This window comes from Xiphias gladius, chromosome 20, assembly GCF_016859285.1.
Source record: "Xiphias gladius isolate SHS-SW01 ecotype Sanya breed wild chromosome 20, ASM1685928v1, whole genome shotgun sequence".
NCBI classification, from domain to species: Eukaryota; Metazoa; Chordata; class Actinopteri; order Istiophoriformes; family Xiphiidae; genus Xiphias; species Xiphias gladius.
The window spans coordinates 11,634,440-11,658,399 of NC_053419.1; the positions used below are offsets into that span (position 1 = coordinate 11,634,440).

Consider the following 23,960-nt stretch of genomic DNA (forward strand, 5'->3'; position numbering starts at 1 on the left):
TACTGATCTAAAGCCCAGATATTAAGCAACTCTTCCAAAGTACATAAGTAGATGCTCTAACAGCAAATCCATCTCCCTCATATAATACCAGTGTTGTGGAGGTGTCAAGTCATCATCTGCTTATTCCATGTGATCCTAATTTGATGGCTGCTTGTCCTCACCTTTCATGAGATGGAAAAGGACATCAGGAAAGGACAGCCTTGTTCAAAAAGCCACTCCAAAACATCTTTTTCCATCAACTGCAATAATGAAGGTACACAGTGTGGGCCGAGGAAATTTCCCCCTAGTCCATAGTCCATCACAGTGCTGCGTTTAAAGCCGCCATCTCATCCATCATACTCCAACAATAGAGATGTCTTCCACTCCCCAGACAGCTGTTCACTCACAGCCCCCTGAAAGTGTGTGTGTGCTTGTGCATCTGCATGGTTGTGTTTATGTATGTGCAAATATACAAAAAACACAATTGTTTGTGTGTATAATGGACTTGAATCATGACAATAGGATCTCATTTAAAAAAATGATACTCATTCTATGTTGAAACAAATTACGCTGACAAAGACTCCACATCACCTGTCTGACACCAGCATTGTACTGTGTTGAATGGCATTCATTTATAGATACTTCAACAGATTGATTATTCCTGCGTTGACAGTGACATGTCATCTCCTCCATAATAATTCGGAAACTTTTTAGTTAGTTCTAATAAGCAAGGAGACAAATCACGAAACAAAACTAGATGCATAAATGTTTGCACGTTGAGAAGAAATACAAAGGCTGGTGGAGTATGATAGTCAAATTGGAGTTTGTTTGTTGAAATTCTTCTTGGCTACCCTGGCTGTCTGACCACAGGCAGGGCAGCCTGCGTGCATCCATGTGTGTGAGTCTACCTTGCTCTTATGCCCATGCCACGCTGGCACCACCATCTGCTGCCCGTCGAAGTTCTGTCCGGCCCAGCAAGACTCCTCACACACACACACACACACACACACACACACACACACACACACACACACACACACACACACACACACACACACACACACACACATACCCTCCCTGTGTCCTGCTCGTGGTCAGACAGCCAGGTGGCATCACACCAAACGAAATGATACACACACGCTGCGGCCCATAGTACACCATAGTCCACCAACAGAAAGTCCCTCTCAACCCCTCTGCTTCTCCCTCTTTCTAGATGTGCACACAGGCCTGATTAACACGCAGAAAGGGCGGCTGTCTCTCTGTCCTTCCGTCTGCTTCGCTCTATGCCATTTGGCCCAGTTCTCTGCCTTGGACTGAGAAAGCAGTTGCTCTTCCTCACAACAACCAAACAATGTTCATGTGTGTATGTGTGTTTGTTGTGTGTGTTTTAGAAGACAACTCTAAAAAAGAACTCCCTTGAGGGGTGTCAGATGGCAGACGTTTGCGTTGGTGTTGGGGGGTGGGGGGGGTGAAGGAAGAAATAGAAGGAAACAAGAGGAGGGGAAGATTGCTCGGTTCTCTGCTCTCCAGCCTTTGTTCTCCTAGATAACAACTCTCCACCCCTGACTCCAAAAACCAAGAGAACCCCTCCATTCTGGAAAAATGGATAACATTCAAGCATACACTGTGGTTACGACAACTAGTAATACCAACCTACATCAAGTTTCAGTGCCCCTGAATTTGATTGTCTTGAAGATATATACCTATATATATATATATATATATATATATATATATATATATATATATACAGTAAGCTTGCAGGATGATTCATTGCAAATTTTCTGCAGTTGGAACTGCATCTGTGTCAGATTTCTCATAGTCAATTATAAATGCCCTAAGATGCCCTAAAAAACCCAACATGCTTTTAATTTGGGCCAAAAATGAGTAGGGGGAAAACATGGAGCCACATCACTGCCAACAGCCTGGAGGCCAGTTGAGTGTTTTGTCTAATCTGCCAGGCCCAGTGAAGAGGACTGAAATCTGAGAAGAAAAGAGAAGAGAAGAGAAGAGAAGAGAAGAGAAGAGAAGAGATTTTAGATTTTACAGATTTTTAATTCGCTCATTATACTAGGAGCGCCACATTCAGAATGGTGGACTATGATACAGGTAGTGTAAAAATGATCACAATTTCTGGCTTCAAATTTATTTTAAAAAAGAGACGATAAATATGGGAAGGCAAACACTGATGGGGAAACTGAGAGGAAGTCAAAGGCAGTGAATGTTACAGTGAAAACACTGCTCTGTTTGCTGTGACCTGGTTGAGAACAGCATCTGCAACCCACATGGAATCTATAAATACACCTGCACCATTGACTGCTACTATGCCGTGGCCTCAGTAGGTAGATGAATAACTGTGTCTATGGTATCCTTGTGTGCATGTGTTAAAGTGGGAATGAGCCATGGGCTACATATATTCTGAGGTTTTCCACAGCCTCGTTTACAAGCTTCTGCTGCAAAATGCCATTTAAAGAAATGTTCAAAAATGATACTGTAAATCAAAATTACTGTAAAATTTATTGACTGCATTTTAAGGTGGAGAATAACTGGCCTCACCTCCATTATATTAAAGTATGCATTGGAGCAGGTGGTAAATAGTACTATGAATCCTCTAAGGAAAAAGAAACAGGCCTTTAGGGAATGAACACCTAACAATGCACTGTTCGTACCATTTTGCCACTAAACTGCATTCACAACTTGTAAATTCGTAGTTTTGAGGTGTCACAGTAAGTTATGAGATTTTGACATACATAAAATGACAAGAAAATAAAAGTTTTGTGTAGTTGTTATCATTAGTTGAAAATGCATGCTTTATTTTTTTTTAAAAATCCTATCAGCAGGGTGAAAAACTAACAGCAGCAGCAAAAATAATGGCTGAATACAAATGGCCTCTATGAACACGAAAAGATGTCATTCAGGTATGTTGATTGTAGCTGTGTGAGTTATTGTGCTTGCTTGTGTATATTGAATATGACAGTAGTCTGTTGACATGTCATTCAAAAGAGGGCCATGAAAAATCCTTCTGCCATGCAACTGGCAGATGTGTGACAGATGTTGCTAATGCTATTATTTCAATTAATACAGTATAGATTGTGGCTTCATCTACTGATCCTCATTGCTATCACCACAACATATAGTAACAGCTACTCTCAAAATGAAAGTATCCACAGATCCAAATTTGAATGATTTTCAAATATTTATCTCTAATATGCTAAAATATAAGGCCACTCACATGGTCCGTTTCATTCAGAAACGTAGGCAATTAATTGTATGACTTTTAGCAGAGTTGTGTGAATTGGGTTTTTCTGGTAGGTAATTTTAATATTTCAAAATACAAAAATGCTGAGGAAATTCATTTTTGTGAAGCTGACAAGGAGGCCAAAGACCCTTTTTGCTCTAAAAGCTTCCTCTTGTATATGAATTTGAGATTCATGCGTCATTTGTAGTTATGGGTTTTACTCAAAAAAGTTTATTTTTACCTAAACAAAACCAACAAGTCCTCCTAATTAAACAACAACATTTGCGTAGGGTGCCTTACATTTGCAAAGATGTAGCCAAGGGTACCAGCATTCAGTTTCCCAATATTTTAAGTCTTGATATTTAACCACCTTCTTTTGGATGGCAGTAATAACAAAGATTAATAGAAAGCTCTTCAAGCAGTAAGTTACAGTAACCTAATTTCACTTACTTACTATTTGTAATAGCGTACAGCCGTATAGTTCTGTCTCTCGATGTGCTGATAAGATTTTTGCATGAACAAAACAACCAATTATCTGACTGTTTTCCTTTAGCCTAATCGTTAAAGATGCTCTGATCTGATTATTTATTGTTTATACTCGTAATACCCGTATTACTCGTATTTTACCAGATCGGTATCTATCACAAATCCATATTTATTAGATCGTTATAAACTTGGAGTACATTGATTTGTGTAAAGCCTCCCAGCTGCCCGAATAATGTTATTACTGGTTTTAGATTCCTCTCTCTGACACATCCACACACTGCGAGAGAGGAAAAGGGGGGAGAAATCCGTATCATGCAGGGATATATCCTGCAGCAATCTGCTTCCTTCTATCTTTCTCTCCATTCTTCTCTCCTCCTGCACCTGCATCGACCCCCCGCCACGTTGTCGGCCACCGTCCACCGGACAGGTGCGGGCAGAGCAGCGGCAACGAGCCGCTCCGCCAATTGGGAGCACGGAGCGTGAGCACGTGAACAAATCCCGTAGTCTAAATTCCCCATCAGCGGCGAGCAGCTCGGAGCGAGCGGCAGCGCTGAAAGCCGCAGAGAGTGGGAAGTAATAACGGCGGGCTGGACGGGAGCGGTGCTCAGGTAAATTGCTTTTCTTGTTTGTTTGTTTTTTTGCCCCCCCCCCACTGGCTGAACACTCTCTCTGCCTTCATCTCCCCCTCGCCAGCTCTGTTAGGACACTGTGCGGCTCAGATGCGGGGCTGTGGGACAGGATGTCTTGGATTGAATTTTTTTTTTTACCGTCGCTTGCTCTCCTCCGATCCGCGGACAGGACAAACAGCATCATCGGCCGGTCGCTCTGCACCGTCCGAGCATCGAAACTCAGCCACTCCGCTCCTCCCTCTCTCCCTCCCCCTCGCTCCCTTTCTCTCCCTCGTCTCTCGCGGGCACATGAGGCTATTGATAGTTGACAGAAGCCTCGTAATCCCCGGCTGATTTGGCAGACCGGCCACGGCCATTTGCGAAAGGAGAATTTTGATTGAACTTTATTTTGCTTGGCGATTTGTTTTAATTGGTAACGCCCGCATAGATTGACGCCGTGCGCGGGGAGGGGGTGCCGCGTGCAGCCAGGCAGGCAGAGGCAAGCTTTTTATTGCTGAATTATTTATAAGACTGTCTAGGAGAGAGCGTCGCTTCTCTTGGATGGAGGCAGAGTCATAGTCAAGATATACTCTTTCTAATCGTACTTTTTATATAAATGTGGCCTGCTGGCGAGGCTACGTTTTTTTTTTTTAAATTTTGTCCAGTTTAGGCCACACTTAGGCTATGTGTTCCCCTCTATTGTTTTAGCAATAAGTCACATATAGTGGTTGAGTGTAACTGAGTACATTTACTCGAGTACTGTCTGTGAAATGTGTGGTATTTGTACTTTACTTGGGTATCTCCGTGTTAGGCCACTTTATACTTTTGCTCCACTGCATTTCAGAGGGAAACGTACTTTTTACCCCTCTGCATTTATTTGACACCTTTTCCCAGCGGTTAATTCGCCTTTTTACAGCCCCACTCCACCGGAATGAATCGATCCCCTCCGCGCCTGCGCACTCCCGCCATTCATTTCCCCCCCCTCGTCTCGTGCCAGTGAGGAGACACCAACAGGCGGCTCCGGGCTCTCTCGCTCGCTCGCTCGCTCGCTCGCGCTCGCCGTCCCGGTTGTCAAGGCACTTGCAGTGTGTGACTTCTCCTCGCTGCGGCCGGACGCTGACGGCTCAGATCGGCTCCCTGGCGGATTTTTGCCCGGTTGGATTTTCTATATTCTGGTGTGACTGGCGGACTCTCAACTGCTGACCGCCCCAACACTGTAAGTTGGTTGATACCCCCCCGCCGGTCGATTTGCAAGTTAAACTACTTTATCTCCTTTAGTCTCCTTTTTCTTGTTTGGCTCCGCGTCCTCGCTTTCGCTTTTTTTTTTTTTTTTCCTGTGGCAAGAACAAAAAAAAAAAAAGGAACTTTACACGTGATGAAACGTCAACTTTCCTCACGCTGTGAGTCTGTATTGTTCTCAGGGGAAGATGTTTTGGTGTTAAACTGAATTGCCCCGCGAAGAATAACGTGAGGAGACCGGCCGTGGCGGGTTGACTCATCTTTTAGCTCATCTTTCATAGCAGGTGTCTGATAGCCCACTTCCGCACTGTGCTGCGAGATTTCAACCTTGCGTTAATCAACTGAGGATTTTTTTTTTTTTTAAGGCTAAATATTTTCTGCAACTCTTGTTCGGTCAATGACGGCCCCGCTAACCGAGTTGTTTGGTTCCCATAAGCAATCTACTTTTGTTGGGCCAGCTTTTGTTTTTTTCCTTTGGGTCGTTTAGCCTCCTCGAGGCTCTGTTTTAGGGAACTTACAGTAAAGTTATTGAAGCTGTCGGTTTCATCATCGAGGCTACTTCCTCACACCGTGTACCTTCTGAATTCTGTGCGCGCCGGTGTTTGTTTCTGTGTTTGCATGCGTGCGTGTGATCAAGTGAATGGCAGAGAGGGAAGAAATGCCGAACTGCTCTCTCTTCTTGCTGAACCAGCTTGTTTGCATACCTAAACCTGTGCTAGTAATCGTGCTAACACCTTTTTTTTTTTTCCTTTTTTTTTTCTGGGTCTTACAACAACTGGAAAGGTCACAACAAGTATATCGGCTTGCCCGCGTACAAAGATCTTTGCTCCTATCTGTACTGTATCGTGCAACATCTTTCAGACAGTTCCTCTTGTTGCTGAAACAGCAATATTTCAGATTTGGCATGTATCCATCTCTCTCTCTCTCTCTCCCTCTCTCTCTCTATATACATAGTTTGTTTCTGTTTTGACTGACTAATTGTACTGTATTTGCACTCTGCTGCGGTCCAGCGGTTCTCGTTGGTCTGTGCTGGTTTATCAGTTCTCTATGCCTGGTGGTCTCCAGGCTTGGCTAATGTCATGTTGCCTTTGGGTTATTTTTGTTTGCTTCATCCTGCTCCACCCTGTTTCATATGCATGAGGTGTCTCTGTTAACACACTTCAGCCACACCTGCCCTGGCTACACAGAAATGTAGGGTGTCTTTGTGGAATGGTAACACAGAGTTCTTTAGTTGTCGCTTGTTACAGCCATATAATGCTCCTCTTGTGCTGCTTCCTGGACTTTGCGAATGCATAGGGGAGAGATGGAGTTATGACATCCTTGCTTTTGGTGTGTGTGTGTGTGTGTGTGTGTGTGTGTGTGTGTGTGTGTGTGTTTGAGAGATTGTCAGTGATTTTGCATTGTTGCGTCTTTACTTGTGAGTGTATTTATGTCTCTTCTCTGTGACGGAGTGTGATGGACAAATACCCTGAGGCAGCCTTAAAATGAGCAGAGTACCAGAGATGGAGCAGGTTGAGAAAGTTTGTGTGTGCCTGTGTACCTGTACTGTATGCTTTAGTGTGTATGCTCCAGGCCCCCGTGAGCACTTTCGCAGGCTCTTTCTCGTAAGCCCTGACTTGGCAATGAACTCTATGAATATCGATGAAATAAGTGGATGAGAAGGAGGGAGAAAATGAGCTGGTATTCTACGATCACAAAGCACAGTCTGTCTTTGTCTCTTTCAATGTTTTTATTATTTCTTTCTTCTTTTCTTTTGGCAAATCTTTTCTATTGACATTTGTACATTATTTTTGGCTCACTTTTTGTTTTGCTATTTCTTTTGGCACACTTTATTCATATCATGCAGTTTTCTTTCTTAATTTTTCCCTATTCATCTGTGGGTATGGGGGTGGGGGTGCTCTTAATTTCTTTCAGATTTCTTTCAACTTTCTGTTTATCATCTTTTTTTGCATTTGCATCTTTGTCCTCTTACACTTACAAATAAGGTAGAAAGATCTTAGCACTTGATTTTGTGCATTATTTAGGTATGTTTAGTTTATTTGACATTATGAGGAAGTAAACCGTGAAATGATAAAAATGAGAAGGATGACAAAATTAATTCAAAATTTATTTCTATTGACCTGCTTCCAAACAGGTCAATGGAAGAATGATTGATCAGGATTATAGGATCTTTTCTATATAAATTTGTGCTTTTTACTAATTTATATTTAGCATTTGGTGTTTGATTTTCCCTGATATCAAACTGATGATTTAAGCAACTCCAATGGATTAAGATTGCTTCGGTGGATTTGGAAATGCATTTAATTTCCGCTAATGGAATTTACCTGGGCCCAGGTACCCAGATTAAGGACAAATAGAGGACTGGCAGCTAGGTACAATGAGCATGCAAGTCAGACAAACACACTCAAACGCAGACACAGTGTAATGACAGTGTAATGAATCACAGACACAAACCAGAAAAATCACAGTTTTGTCAACTCAGTTGTTCAAATCTACCCCATACTTATTCAGTTAAACAAACACCATTTAGTTTGTTTTCAAGTCAAATCCAGTCAGTTTTATTTATACAGCCGCAAATCTTAAATTTATCACAAAGGGCTTTATAATCTATACAGCATACAACAGCCTCCATTCTTGGATCCTCGATTCTGATGAGGAAAAAATCCCCAAAACAATGTTTAACTGGAAAAAAAGAAGAAGCCTCAGATAAAGCATCAATTCTATTCTAAAAATTAAAATGTCTGGTCTCTGCGTTTTTCCACTCTTAAATTTCTCCGAGGGTAGACAGACAGATTAAAGGAAGAGCTCCCTCAGTCATCTCTGTATGTATAACCAGGCTTAGCTCTTTTTTCCCCCCATCTGCGTGTGTGTGCAGGGTCTGTTTTATGTACCCCTGAGAGCAGCACCACGGTCCCTTGGCTGCCTGGGTTCTGGTTTGCTTTATGTTATATTCTCGGTTTAAACAGTTTAGAAAGTCAGTAACACATTCTTAGTAGAAGACGACACACAGTAGCATCATGGGATGTCTCTTTCTCCCGCCGTGGCTACTGTAGCGTGTGTGTATTCTGGTGCCCAGTGCCTATCAGTGAAACAGGAGTCTGTCCACCAGTTCTCAGGTTCTAGCATACAGCAGCACATTTAGGGTCTCATCTGGCATGGAAATGTAGCACTAATCCAATTGGCTGGAGCTTTAGTAAAAGCTGTCCTAATTGGCCGATATGGCAGCTGGCTGCCAAGGTTCCAGTAAGCACTACAGGGAGTTGGGGAGAGTCCCAGTGGTGCTGTGGTGCAGGAGAGACTGAACAAAGGGCAGATAGCAAGAGAGTGTGCTACTGTTTTGAATATGCCTCCATTTGGCAATAATAAAGGACCCATCTGCACCCTGCTTACTCAAATCCATCCATCTGACCATATCTCATTTTCAACTGTGTGGTTTGCCACACACACACACACACATGCAAATACACACATGCACACATGCAAACAAATTCGCCCCCTACATTCCATCTGCAGGAACAAGACTGGCTTTCGTCACACAAACATGTTTGAGGAAACATCTTCCAAACTGGCTGAGGAACAAAGCCATCAACACAAGAATATTGACTGTGTGTGTGTGTGTGTGTGTGTGTGTGTGTGTGTGTGTGTGTGTGTGTGTGTGTGTGTGTGTGTGTGTGTGTGCGCATTACAAGAGGAAGAATGGTTCTTTGCAGGGCAAATGCTGCTGCCAACAGCCACTGCAGCCGTTCCTGTTTCCTTTCACCTCAGTGTGGAATCCAGGAAGGACAGGGACAAGACATGAGGGAAAGAGAGTGAAAGGGAGAGACAGACACTGAGACAGACAGAGGCAGAGAGCGTGAGAGATGGCCATGTAAGGTTTCCTGCACCATAGCTTGCACCATTCCACACAAACACTGAGCCTGGAATGAACTCTTGAGGGTTTGGTCTCTCAAGTCACTGTTAACTTGAAATTTGGCTTTGTGTGGCTGCTCTACTATGAAACAAAGGCACCCTTCTTCGTGGGATGCATTAAGGAACTTTTCCGGAGGTATGGCTTGTTTGGTATGCATTCTCAATTCAAAAATACAATAAAAGTGCCATTGCTTAATGTATGGTATATGATGAATTACTTTCTCTAAGGGCTTTTATATTTAAAGATAAGATTTTTGCCAGTGAAAAGTGAGCCCGGTTTGTAAATGTACATTAAAGAGTGGTAATTCACCAGTAATGAAATCTGTTATTTGGATTCTCTACAAAGTAATCATTGTCTTAGTAGCATCTGATGGACACTTGCTAACATAATTTAATGCAGCAGTTTCACAGACACACACATCAAAAACCTCAACACTCATTCGGCTTAATAGAGAAGATAAGTTGTAAAATTAATGTAGAAGCAGGGTTCATACAAGGATGTTCAATTTATGATACACTGTTTTTCAGAGATTGAGTCCAATATTTCTTTAGTCAGGCCAGTGAAGAACAAATTCCATGTGGCAGTGTTTTTATCATCTTTGCTCTACACTAAGAATTGAAAATCAAATATTGACATTTTATATTACAAGCGAAATGCTCCAGATGGCATTGTAAACCACTTAATGCGGGTTTACGCAGAGTCCCTGTTCTGCAAAGTGAGATGAACCCCAAAGAACATATTTTATTATACCGACACTGATCGAAAAGAATCATCTTAATTTTTGCTTAACAGTGCAAATCCAAAAACTATAAATGATCTGATAATTGTCACACAAAGTCCTTCACGATCATTTACACATGACAAACTCAAGGATGGCTTTTTCATGTTCTTTTGACTGAATGAATTGTGTTGAATTTTGACAAAATCTGAGCCACATGTCTCTTGACTATTTGAGTATCACTGAACAAAGTGCACACAAGTGTCACTGGGTGAAAGACATAGTCCATTTCCTTTGTTGATGTAAATGGACTGCACTTATATAGCGCTTTTTCTAGTCTTAGTGACCACTCAAAGAGCTTTACACTACTGCCACATTCACCCATTCACACACACATTCATACCGTGCCCTTTTCTATACACACGGCGCTTTCTACACACACAAACTCACACACTGATGACACATCGGGGGCAATTTGGCGTTCAGTACCTTGCCCAAGGACACTTCGACATGCGGACTTGAGGAGCCGGGGATCGAACCACCGACCTTCTGGTTAGTGGACGACCCGCTCTACCTCCGCCACAGCCGCCACGATGATGGATTTACCAGGAAACAGGTTATAGTGACGAACACGTGGGCGAGGAGAACACTCAGTTTGTGATCTTTGCAGTTACCAGGTACTGCACTGTCTTATATTGAAGAAATTTGTCTTTTACAGATGAAAACAAAGGGAGAAACGAGTGTAGGATGTATGAAAGGATGGAATTAGATAGTGGTAAGACCTTAATTAAGGCATTTGCAGGGTTTGTTGACTACCCAACAGCCTGAATTTAGCCCACATGAGCTGACAGTTTAATAAATGTCTGGAAGGATATGATGGAGGAAGATGGAGTAACATTGTTTGTGTTGTATTGTTTTTCACTTTGAGTATTTCACAGGACACTATGAAGGTTCAATTTATAAATGGTATATACATATACTCTATATGCTCATGTATACTCTGACGTGTGGGGTGAAAAGGCAAAGACACCAATAATGGATTGGGACTTTAATACAAGCTCTGTTAGCCAATTTTGTCATTATTTTTTCAAAAATACATCTTCGCATCCTATTCACCCTGAGACCTTTATTGTGGTGTGCAAAATCAAAACTGGAAAATCAAGACAAAGCTGTTAACATGCCTAGAGTAGTTCCAAGTTTAAGTTTCCATACAGAAAAATATCATCAGTACAACCAGTACCCGGTTGAGATATTTTTTACTTTATAATAACCATAATCACAATATACATGTATCTGGCCTTAGCAAAGTTCTGACATGCACGTACATACATGAGCATGCACAGAAGGAGTAAATGGATTGGGTGAAAAGAATGTCTTCAGTTTGACAGATATGGGAGGCCCATCTGCTCTATCACTCAACTATGGCTCACTGAGTGTCACCTCTCTGCTCTGCCTCATACACAGTTGCTCACACAAACACACACACACACACACACACACACACACACACACTAACAGCAACATACTGTATAAGACATATTGTATACACATGTAAATAACTGATTTGCACAAGCCCCAGCTGAAGTCTGAACTCTGTTGCTCTCTCTCCCTCTCTCACCTTCTCTCACTCACTCATTCAAACATGTGCACACATCCACACATACACACACACACACACACACACACACACAAACACACACAGCCCTCTACTCATGTCCCAGCTCTGCTTACTCTGTCAAAAAGAGCTTAGATCAGGGAAACCATAGCTTGCCCTCACCCAGACTTCCTGGAAGATCGGGCTATTTACTCAAAGAGACCATGTGACTGGAAAGTTGCCAGTTGGAATACCAGTTTGGTTCAACAAATCTGGTTGAACCAAAATACCGTCAAGGTGCCCTGGAGAAAGCTCTCACCTCCATTTGCTGTAACAAGCAGTTGATGACATTGGTTATACTGGGATGGTCTCTAGGGCTGCAACTAAAAATTATTTTCAATCAATCAGCCAATTATTTTTTCAATTATTTGAGTCTTTTGGTGTCTGAAATGTCAAAAGACAGGGAAAAAAGGCCATTCATGACATCTAATGTCTCATTTTGTCTGACCAAAAAACCCAAAGTTATTCATTTTACTATAATATATGACAAAGAAAAGAAGAAAAATCCTCCAGTTTGAGAAGTTAGAACCTAGCAAATCTGAGAACTACTTTCTTTCATATTTTACTTTTTTTGCTTGATAAGTGATCGAAAACCAATTAATAAATTATCAAAATAGTTGCTGAATCTTTTTCTTTGGATTGACTCATCTATTATTCGTCTAATCGTTTCCGCTCTAATGTGTACATTAGAACCAGTTAGAATATTTACATTTTCAATGGCCCAACAGAGAAAAGGTAACAGCGTTTTTACAAACTCAGTGCTCTACTGTAATTTAATACTATAAAATAACTTGTGTAGGCTAGTATAATTATATACTGCAACTGATTGGAAAAAAATGATTGGATTTTTCTGTCTTTATACTTTATCTATATAGAATAACTGTTTAACAGAAGCAAATCACCATGTTTTTTACAAACTTAAGTTAAAGTAAATTATATAATTAACAGTTTATATAAAGTGAACAGCTGTTTGTTCATCATAGTGCAATCTGCTGTGTTTATGAGCGTCATCTGTCACTGTTAAGTCTTCCATTCATCTTCAGGCAGAGCAGATGAAGGGTTGTTCTCTTTGGTAACAAACATGAAAAATATTGCCAGCTCTTGTTGTAGGCTTGTAGTGTTTTTTGTGGTAGCTGTCTGTGCCTTGAAAAACATGATCCAGCTCAATCTGCCTTAATCGGTAATTGACAACAAACCATGCAAAAATACTGCATGAATCAACTTGGTATTTTCAATCCAAAGAGGCCTTTGTTTCCACAATGCACGTATGAAGTAGCCACCTAGCAACATATATCCCTTCTAAGAAGAGAATAAAGGAAAGGAAAATGGCAGGCAAGCCAGGGAAAAAAAGCAGAAAGGTGGAGTTGATTATAAAAAAGGTTAAAATAATTGCCAGTCAGAATTTCTTCTTTTGAGTGACTCACAACCCCTGCACTGTCTGTTGGACTGGGACATAGAGAAATGTCTGGTCACTCACTCAACCTTACCTGAATAATAATACCAGTTAACAACAGCAAGAGTAGGATCTTTCAAAGTCACGCTCTAGCAGAGAAGTTCTAAAACCTTGTTAAAAAGAATTCTAGGCGAGTCTGTCTCCATTAGACCAGTCTAGAGCATGCATTTGTACTGCATTGATAGGATCCCATAAGAAAAAGGCTGGGGACCAATTTTGAGTCCTGCACCACAGTTTGAGAACACAGGCAATAGTTATATATATATATATATATATTTATATATATATAAACATCTGAATTGCATCTCTAGAAAAAATGGAAAAATTATTCTTCGCGTAAAAGCAACTAAAGAAAATATCTCTTATGATACTTTTGCTATGTCTGTGCATATGTGTGCCTGCAGGCAATATTTTCTCTACCACAATGACCCACTGACTGGTGTTAGCAGATTAATTGCTGCTTTCATGTTAAGCTGTGGCATATCACCCCGTAATTGGTGATGGAGATTATCAGAGAGATCCCGTGCTGGTCTCCGTATGTGTGCGTGCGTGGGGTGTGTGAGATTTCTTTATCTGATTAGGCCGTTTATCTAATAAAATAGGATTTATGGGATTCTAGTCTCTCTCCTCTGCACACACACATTAGCCCACACATACACACACACACACAGAGATGCGTATTAGCAGACACACAACACTTGCATGGAAGCTTCACCAGATTTCTCCTGAGATCTTTTGATGCCCCATCACCGTCTCACTCCAGCACAAACATCAGTGTCAGCCTGACCTGCGTATGCACAGCCACCACTCAGCCAGCTGCCCATGTCTGTGTGTATGCACGTCTCGTGTGTGTGCGTACCTGTGAAACATGAGGTGATCATGTTTTCTGTGGAGAGCACAGACAACAGAGCCAAAGAGTGAATATCCTGCATTTTCATCCCGACCTCATTTACAGCTCCCAGACAGCTCTCTGAAAAAAAGTCTCTCTCGCCAGCCAGCCAGCACATCATGCTTGCTCGAACACGCAGGCTGCACCTCTGATTGGAAACTGACTTGACTGACAGATGTAACACATTTGTAGCTTGGGTGAGTGAGCATTCATAAATAACGCCCAATTAAGAGTGAAACTGAAACTGAATGATACATTATGTTACCATTCAGATGAGTGCCACAGCAAGCAAATATTAGACTCCAGAGCACCATCAGTCACACTGACCACTTTCAGTGGTTATTCTAGCTTTCAGCCTGAGTGAGTGTGGGCATGAAGTTGTGGTTATCAAGTGGGCACCTTCCTTCACAAATGACTCATTGAGTTAGACTCACGACACCTCAAGAAGACTGTAGAGTGTTTTCCAGCATCCCTGCAACATCCCTTTCTGTTTCCAGTCGCATACACCCAGCCACACTGCACTGATGTTGTGCCATGATCTTGGTGGTATGAGCTCCTCTTGCAGGAAAACCGCAAAGCCTGAGAGCTGTGACAGTGAAGGCTTACTCACCTCCTGTTACCAGCTCAGTCTGTGGAACATGCAGCCAAGCTCTGCTAAGAGGACCAATCTGTGCCTCGGCTCATAAGTGATAAAAGAGAGGTCTGATATGTCACCGGGGGGGGGGGGGTTAAAATTAAATCTAAAAAAAGCAGCCACTGTAGAGCTGCGAAAACAGGCGTGATATGATTTGGTGCTGCACTTTGCATTGGCTGCGAAAGATAACAATACAAAGACCGTGATAGCGACTCGTGCCCTTTAATTGAAGGGAAATGTGTCTCATATGGCTTTATAATCTGTTGACACTGCTGTTTGTGGAAAATTGGTGCTGTCTCTCCCTAAAGCTGTATAATATACTGTACTGAGTTTACAACAAAACATTGTCATGAAGTCATTCATCTGAACCTAAGTACTGAAGCTGTCGGATTCTGTCGAGAAACTTGTTCCACAGCAGAGAAAATGATCTTTACCGTTTGTTTTCATCCAATTTCTTGTATCCTGTGAGTCAAGAGTGATGTAATGATATACCGTGAGGTGTAATATATTTTGTAATTGACAACATGGACTATTTTTTAAAATGTGCATTTAATGCGTGCTGAGACTTACCTGCAATGGCACTAGCCGCTGATGATTCCATATAAAATTACGTGTTGTGTTTAGATCAGTCGTTATTTGCTCTTTTTGGTCAACTTTTGATCTGATCTGTTGAACTCAAGAGAACTTTCCTGTTTATTATATTTAGTTGGGGATGTTTGCTCTCCATGGTGCTGAAATTCTGTGTTTCATTCAGAAGTGAGTAGTGATTGTCTGCCTGGTAAACTCAGGCTGTTATTGTTTACGTGCAAACGTGTATGTTGCAAGCGTACGTCGTTTTTTTTCTGTCCGCTTCCCTCTGCTGTACCGTCACAATTATCCTCCACAGATTTTATACACTAATACACGCATGCCCATCTTTCTCAGGGCTACTTTTATGTGGTACGTTGCGCCACTGCACAGCTGAAGTTTGCCCATGGCTACAACCTGCACCTTATCTGAATATCCTATGTATCCACTGAATGGTTCGGTTAGGTGTGACTGGTGGCACCTATTAGAGGAAGAGAAAATTTGTCATGAAGGCAATCCACTGAACTCTGAATAAAGTATTCAATAAGGTGACTCTGGATATGGATTTTATATGCAGATAGATAGAGGTAATCTGGTTTGTCTGAATCTGTGGGCCACCTACCCCACCCTGCCTGAGACCATGGCTGTTATTAGGAGTCTTCTAGCTTTTTAAGTACACAACACACCGTTTTGGATTTTTGCACTGACATAGTGTCAAAATAATGTGTTGATCCAATTTTTACATAACTCTGAAGCTATTGGAATTAAATGACAAGTTAATTCAAGTTGATTAAGTTTTTTGGGGTTTTTTTTGGGAAACAAGATTGTCATTTCAGATCTATCTGCGTCCCCTGCGTCCCCCTCTGCAGTTTGTTACCTTCAGTGTCATTAAGCTCTGGCGTTTAACTGCATTTAATCGAGCGTCCGCTCACCTATGAAGAATCGTAGCGCCTTGATATTCAAGCAGTGATTTGAGTTAAGGGAAAGGGAGCGGAACGGGGTGAAATTTAGTGCTGGTTGTCAATAAATAAAGAGGGAGGGGGGGGCATTTGCTGTAGTTAATGGGGAGTCCATGCCGGGTTTTGTTTCCGCAGGCATGCGCCGCCATCCGCGATAGGTCGCTGAGTGATGACGAAAGGATGCAGACCGCAAAGAGAGAAGCAGCAAACAACTGTCAGGGCACGTCAGGGGAAAAGGCAAAATATCAAGTGTGGAAATGGGTTGTCTGAACAAGTTCCCTTCCCCGGCAGAGCTGTGCGCCCATCAGACGGGGGGGAAACGTCTCCTGCGAGACCTGTCTGGTTCAGGATGCCAGAAAACAAGGCGTGTTACTGCTAAGTGTAATGCACCGACCCAAACAACCCGCAGACCGGAGAGGCGAGTTTTCTTCTAAATCAAATTAAACGTGCAGGAAAAAAAAAAGAGATCGGCTCAGACACATTGAATTAGCAGGCGCAGTCAGTATTCGTCCTGCCCCGGCGAGGATACTTGATATTTTCCCCACAGCTCTTTTCCAGGATCAGGACCTTGGTTTGGAGGCTACAGCCTGAAATCTTAATCAACGATAGACAATTAAGGTTAAGCATTTTTTTTTTAGTCTAGCACTTTGTGGTCATTGGAGAGGGAGAGAAAGAGAAAGCAGGCACTCACAGGGGAACAGAGCATCTTCGGCTGTAGAATTAGGTTTGGGGGGCAGCGCTCACCTGTGTGTGGTGTGTAAATGCCAAAAAAGATGTTTTGTTCTAGTAACTTTTTTTATTCAGTAGATTTTTTAAATGTTGATGGGGTTACTACAGAACACATGCAGAACGGTGCAGGAGGTGCTCCGTTTAATAAGTAGCCCCAACTGTAGCCAACTGTGATATGTGATTTTTACTGGTCTTTATTGGCACCATATTGGTGGTACCCTGCCAGATATACTGTCGCATTAGAGTGGCCATGGTACTAGCTGCATTATGTCAAGATAGCCATGTTCGTCCCGTGTTCTGTCGGAATACATGTGAAGTACTTTGCATTTCAGTCATTTTGCCGGTTGATTTATTGGCTGGTTGGCATGAAAGTAGGTGTGTAGCCAGCTGGTCCTGATACACTTGGGAATAGTGCCATATCCACTGATATCCTCCTAAAGATTGCAGTAATGCAGCAGCCAGCAGTTTGAAATGCCTTTACTGTTTTGGTGCGTTGTGTGTATTCGTATTTTGTTCCTGCTGAATTGTTAAATCTGGGCAGGTACCACACGCATAGATGCAAACAAACATCATTGTCACTCCAAATATATGCTCAATATGAAGTTCCTGTTCCCTTTCCTCATAACGTTAGCCAGACTGCGTCCTGTGTAATGTAAACCTCATTTCACACCATGTGGCCCTTTCAGCACTGCTGAATGAATAGGGCTGTTATCATAGAAGACAGAATAACATTTCCTTGCTCTGTGTAGTAGTAATAGACATTATCTGTGGATTATGTCTAGGCTGCACTCTTATCTGTGGCTAATGCTATGTTCTTTCAGGTAAATACCCACACACAGGTGTGTAAGCACTGTATGTATGCGAGAGTGCAGTAGGTGATTCAGTCAGGTGTGTACACCTTTCTAAGGAAGATGTTTCTGAAAGAGCAAAGTCTCAGTAAAGAAGGAAGATTTTAGATATGCTAACCTCTTGGTCAGTCATAAAAGGGCTTTATTGTTTTAATGCTTATGGACTTTAAACTTTTCAGATACTGGGTTCTTAACAATGCCCAGCATTGTTTTCTGTCAGAATCATACAGCAGCAGTTGGCTAAACTGTTGTTGCTTTAAACCATCCGGTAGTTATGCAGATGTTGCAATGAAAAGGAAATCATAGACGTGGATGAGCATGTGCTGTGCTTGTGGGGTACAGCTTGCAGCGATGTCAGCAGTTAAATGGCTGTGGTTGCTTTAGAGAACGCACTTTTATAAGAATATATGTAAATTAAATTAAAGAGACTTTTATTGTATTAGTAATTATAAAGAAACTTATTACATTCTACTTAGTTTTTGGTTTTTGAATATTGTATTTTTGTCAGTCAAAAACTGACGGTATGGAAATTACAGGATTCAGATACAGTATTGTTTATAGTGTTCAAATTCAATAAAAAACTATTGACTACTGTTACAAAATTGCCACGGATAAAAAGTGTATCAAAGTGTATCAAATACTCTTCTTCTCTATATTGGAAATTGTAAGGAATAACAACTCTAGCTTTGGTAACAAGTTCTTGATGTCTTCAGTTAAAGCTAAAAACAACCTTAATCTACTGTATTTAAGATCTAGTGGGGTCTCTTCCACATAATTACGGGAAGCCAAAATAGTGAATTTTTTCTTGATAGTTATGATGCTCACTATTTGTTTACACACCAAAACCAACACACAATCCATCATTTTTCAGTTTTCCACTTACGCACACAAAAAACACATAGGAGACTTACAGGAGCCTAGCTGCATAATCCTTTTTCTCAGTGACCCTGAGTGGCTGTTTACTGTCAAAGATCTGCTGTAGCAACACTCTAGTGCAATGTTTCTTCAACTAAAGGCCCCCACGTGACAAGGATAATATTATGCTTTATGTTCCTTATGAACTAAATTACACTAAATTTACTCTTTGGATCCTTGGTTAAAAGACTGCAGTGTACCACTAGACCACTAAGATATGGGGGAGTTATTTAACCTATACTGTTAAGTATTTCTCTTCTTCTCTTCCATACAAATGTAAACATAGCAATGCCCTGCACCACCCTTGTCACCGTTACATGTAAACTCCAGTATACAAACACATGAAGCTCAAACACAAATACAGCAGGTGGTTTAGACGCAGAACATGGAACCCCGGAGGACTGCTGCAGTGCATTACATATGCTGTAGTCAGCTCGGGCTATTTCTGTTGCCACTAGTCAGCCAGCCAAGAAACAGCCCTGCCCATTTTGGACCAGCCCTGCAGGTTAATCCATTTAGACCTTGAGTTCTTAATCATTTTAAGCTTTGCAATCATTTTCAGTAAATTTAGCTCTATCTAGGAACTTGCACACTTGAAAACATCCGGGTATGTTATCACGTGTATGGATTCATGGTGGAGAAAGTGTGTAATCTACATATGCTTAACAAGAAAGAATATTAGCAAAAACATGGCAAGTAAAAGGAATAAGAGTTAAATCTTATCTTAAGTATTCTGCAGTAGATTGACCTTCTCCAAGAAGTTTTTTTGCACAAATACATCTAAGACAGTATGTACAGTAGCCTGATAAACAGTCTGCAAAACAGTTAGTATGCTTACAGCATTCTTCATCAATAAAGATTTTAATTACTGCTCAGAACTGCTGACGAGTGCAAACTGTATGGTTTATGGGTTAGTCTTATAGCTGCGGTGTTGGCTGGGGCAACAGTGCAGTCCCAGAAACACAGCAGACCATGAAATACTTGGTTTAAAGGAACTATATTTCGTGGATTAAAAACTGTGAGAGAGAAACTATGAAAGACCTTCACCATTTCTTTTCTCGAAGTAGCTTAAGTATAGAAAAGCATTTGAAAGTGTCGGTTTTGTCCAGTTATGCAAACAAATAATCCTTCATCTTCAGATTCTTTTGAAAAAAAAGGAAAAAAATCTGGTTTAAATTTAAAGATACGACTACGCTCACATTTAGTTAATCAGTTTCCAGGTCCTCCAGGTAGCTATCATGCTATGATATGATAGGCAGGCACAACCTTAGATATAAGTAGCATAGATTTGGTGGTATATGAGAGGAGAGATATTGAACAGGTGCTGAATAATCAAAGAAAAGGTAAATAGTAATACTGCATAAAGAATAAGAATCCATAAAATAGGGAAAAAGTCCAAATGAAAAAGGAAAACACCAAAGAAACGATGCGTGAAAGGGAACGTTTTGCAGAGCAGTGTGTCCAAAACTATAATAATTTTGATTGTCTTGTAAATTAACCAAATTAAAATCAAATTAAATGTTGTTCTTAGAGAGCACAATATGACATAAACCAGAGATTATTACATAGTATGACAATCAGGATTGATTATGTGTCACTGGTAATAATACAGAATGTATTACAATAACTTGAGTTAATACATTCTTCTTAGATAACAAGGTTATCAGTCAGTTTCACCATCATTATCATTAGTTCGAGATGTGTCAAGTTCCTGGATGATTAGATGGTGTATCGTGATAGACTGACTGGTAATGTATTACACACCAAGTTTTATTCACCCCTGTAGTGGGATGTGTGTTAGAAGTGTTTATATACAGTGAGAGAAAGGGGAGACAACGAAGGAGAAAGGGAGACAGAGACAGGGTTAAATGCAAGGGAGGAACTCAGAGAGCAGACTGTGAGAGAGGGAAGTGTGTGAAACAAAGTCAGGGCTATGTTTATTAGCAGAGGAAGGAAAGAAGGAGGGTGTAAACAAAGGAACCGAAGGCGGAGGAAAGAGGGGGAGATGAAAAGATTTGGGAGGCTGGGGTTGGATAGAGCAGACCATTAGTTGGATAGATAGATGGATGAACAAATGCGTGGCATGGATGTGCACCGAGATGCTTCTCGAGATGCCTTAACAGCCTAAGGTGAGAGAGACTGCCTTCTGCTTCACACCGATTCCACAGACTGAATCAATGTGATACCTCTCTCTCCTCTCTCCTCTCTCTCTCTCTCTCTCTCTGGGAATTCTCTGACCCAGTTAGCTCCTCCACCAGGCAGCAGCAGAGTTATTTTTACATATTAACAGGAGACAATACTTTGTCCTCTGCTCGTCCTCCCCTCATCCGAATGCTTCCTTTCCCTCTTCTCCTCCTCCATCTTAGATGTTCCCATCCTTTCCCCTCATACCATCCTCTGCTTCTTCTCCCCTTTTCTATATTTGTCTCTATTGGCTTATGATCCTTTGTCCTCCTTCAGGGATGTAAAGATTCATCAACTCCCTGCTTTGTTTAGTACAGGATACAGGCTTGATGGTTAAATATTAGGACAATAATTTGAACAAAATCTGAGTAAAGTCAATTAACCATGAAAACAAAAGCAAATCATAAGAAAGTATAATTACAGGCTGTGAATTATTATTTTAAGATCTCTGAGTAATTTTTAAAAAAATTATATGATACACATGGAACTTGATTTTATTTGGTGGTGTTGTAGTTGGTGCAGTGTAGGTAATGTTACCAAGCCTTAGAGTGAGAGGCTCTGTAACAGTAACGCTAGAGAAAGAGCAGTGTTGGAATTTCTGCATTTTTTAATTTTATAGTTTTATAATTTTATAAAAATGTGATGCACTAAATTTTGGGATTGTTAACCGAGACTACTACTTTTTTTGTACCATTGTGGCAATTTTTCAGGAGAGAATAAATAAATAAATAAATAATACAAATACATTGGCATAGAATAATTGTAAAACATTATATAGTAAGCTGTGATTTCAGACACAGCGACAGTCCTGTCCATGTTTTGGGAACGTTTACTAAATGTCACCCTCAGAGATCAAAGTGGTCAAATCTGGTTAATCAGTGCCAATTGTGAAACTGCCATGGCTTATGAAAGAGAGCACATCCTTAGCCTCTGTATAAGAAAAGACATATTGAGATACAGTACATTGCTGTATCGATTATTAATACTTCTAATTCAGAGAGGAGAGACTGGATAGTTGCCACATTAACAGAAATAGTGTTAATTTAGATAAGTGAGATAAAGATAAGTTAAATAAATTAACTACACAGCTTCATTCACTGTATGTGCATCTTTTTCCTTTATTTATTTAAACTCACCTTTGCTCAAATACCTGAAACCTCACCCTTCACCCTTCTACTCTACCTTCCTTACCTACCTTCTCCTCTCCTCTCCTCTCCTCTCCGGAGAGCAAAGGGACAGAGAGTGGTTGCAGGTGTAGACAGGCCATTTATTCGCCTCCTAATGATGATGGATGGCAGGGCTGCAGGGAGCGAGAACAGAGAGAAAAGGGGAGTGATGCAGGAAGATAAAGAAATAGCAGAGTAAGAGAAGTCTGTTTATATTTGTCTGCTGGCAGGCAGATGGTGAGAGTTTTACTGTTATGTCGATCCTCAAATGTTTATATCATTCTTTTCATCTACCTGAAAGCAAACAAACACACACAAACAGACACACATACACCTGTGTTGTGTGCTTGCAAGGTGACATCTGGTGTAGTGTATTGAGAAGCTCACTTGCGAGGCACACATACACTTTGAGCATGTGCACAAACACCCACGCAAAAACACACACATTTCCATTTCTGTCAGTCCTAACTTTTCTGCCCATGTTTACGGAAGTAGGACAAGGGGCAACCTCTTAGGATGCATAGCTTCTCAAACAGTGTTGTACTCTGTTGCTGTATTTTAATGGCATAATGAATTTTCTAAAATCTTTGCAACATCTCCCTGCACATAACTCTCTTGACAATGTTTGTAGTAAATCACTGAGGAACCCTCAGTGCATAGCGAACACACACCCCAAAGAGATGCAGGCTATTGAAAGACAAGTACAGAGAAGGATTAATTACACAATCTATTTTTACTACTGCATGAGATAAGATCTCCGTCAAAAAGAGAATAAATATTAGATATTATCAGCAGTAAGACTACATCCATCCATCCATTCATTAGCTATACCATTTATCCTTTCCGGGTTTGGGGGCGGGGGGGCTGGAGCCAATCTGACCTTGGGTGAGAGGGTACACCCTGGACAGGTCGCCAGTCAATCACGGGGCTGACACTTTGAGGCAAACAACCAGTCACGCTCACATTCACACCTACGGGCAATATAGAGTCGCTAATTACTCTGCATGCATCTTTGGATTGTGGGAGGAATAAACCAACACAGGAAGGACCCTGCCAGCCAGCAGTTTCAAACCCAGAACCTTCTCGCTGTGAGATGATGGTTACAGACGAAGGCAAAGGCTACAACTAAGGGTTATAGTTACTATCATTTTATTGTTTATTCCACAAAGTTTTAGAAAATTGAGGAAAAATGCTCATTACAATTTCCCGATTGCTTTTTTTAATTGCTTTCTTTAAAACATAAAGATATTTGGTTTATAATATATACATGTAACGCAGAGAGAAGCAACAAATCCTCACATTTAAGAAGCTAATACTTAAAAGTAGGCATCAAACGTCTGTTCACATTTATAATCTTGAGATAACTAGTTGAGATAGTTCCTGATTCCAATCAAAATTTTTGACTGCAAGGTTGAGTGTAAGGTTGCCAGATAGGAAATGTTAAGACCCCATCTGGGGGTGGCCTACCACACAGTACACATTCATACACACACATGCACACACACAAAGTGACACAGTGGTAAAATCTCACCCTTCCCAAAGTACAGACAAGGAGGCAGGCTGTAGCTATGGCAACCCAGAGAGAAGGGGAATGGTTGGACAAGGTGTGGATTTGTTAAGAGCTACTGTATGAAGCCTAGGGCAGGACTTAGTCACTCTTTCTCATTTAGTGTCTGCATGCTTGTGTGTGTTGATACAAGCGTAGGTGAGAGAAACACAAGGAGTCAACCCTTACTTGTTCTCCCTCCTGTCTGTCTGCCTTTTTCATGTTCTGTTTTAGCGCT

General features: G+C 41.2%; 1 protein-coding gene across 1 annotated transcript in view; it reads left to right on the forward strand.

Annotated features, from left to right (window-relative positions):
- Window positions 1-5,413: 5,413 nt before the first annotated feature.
- The window catches only part of LOC120805940 (spermatid perinuclear RNA binding protein), an 80,396-nt gene continuing 61,849 nt past the window's right edge, over window positions 5,414-23,960 (forward strand). The window contains exon 1 of the mRNA XM_040156511.1: window positions 5,414-5,527. The gene's annotated coding sequence lies outside the window, so the exon portion shown is untranslated. The remainder of the gene's footprint in view (window positions 5,528-23,960) is intronic.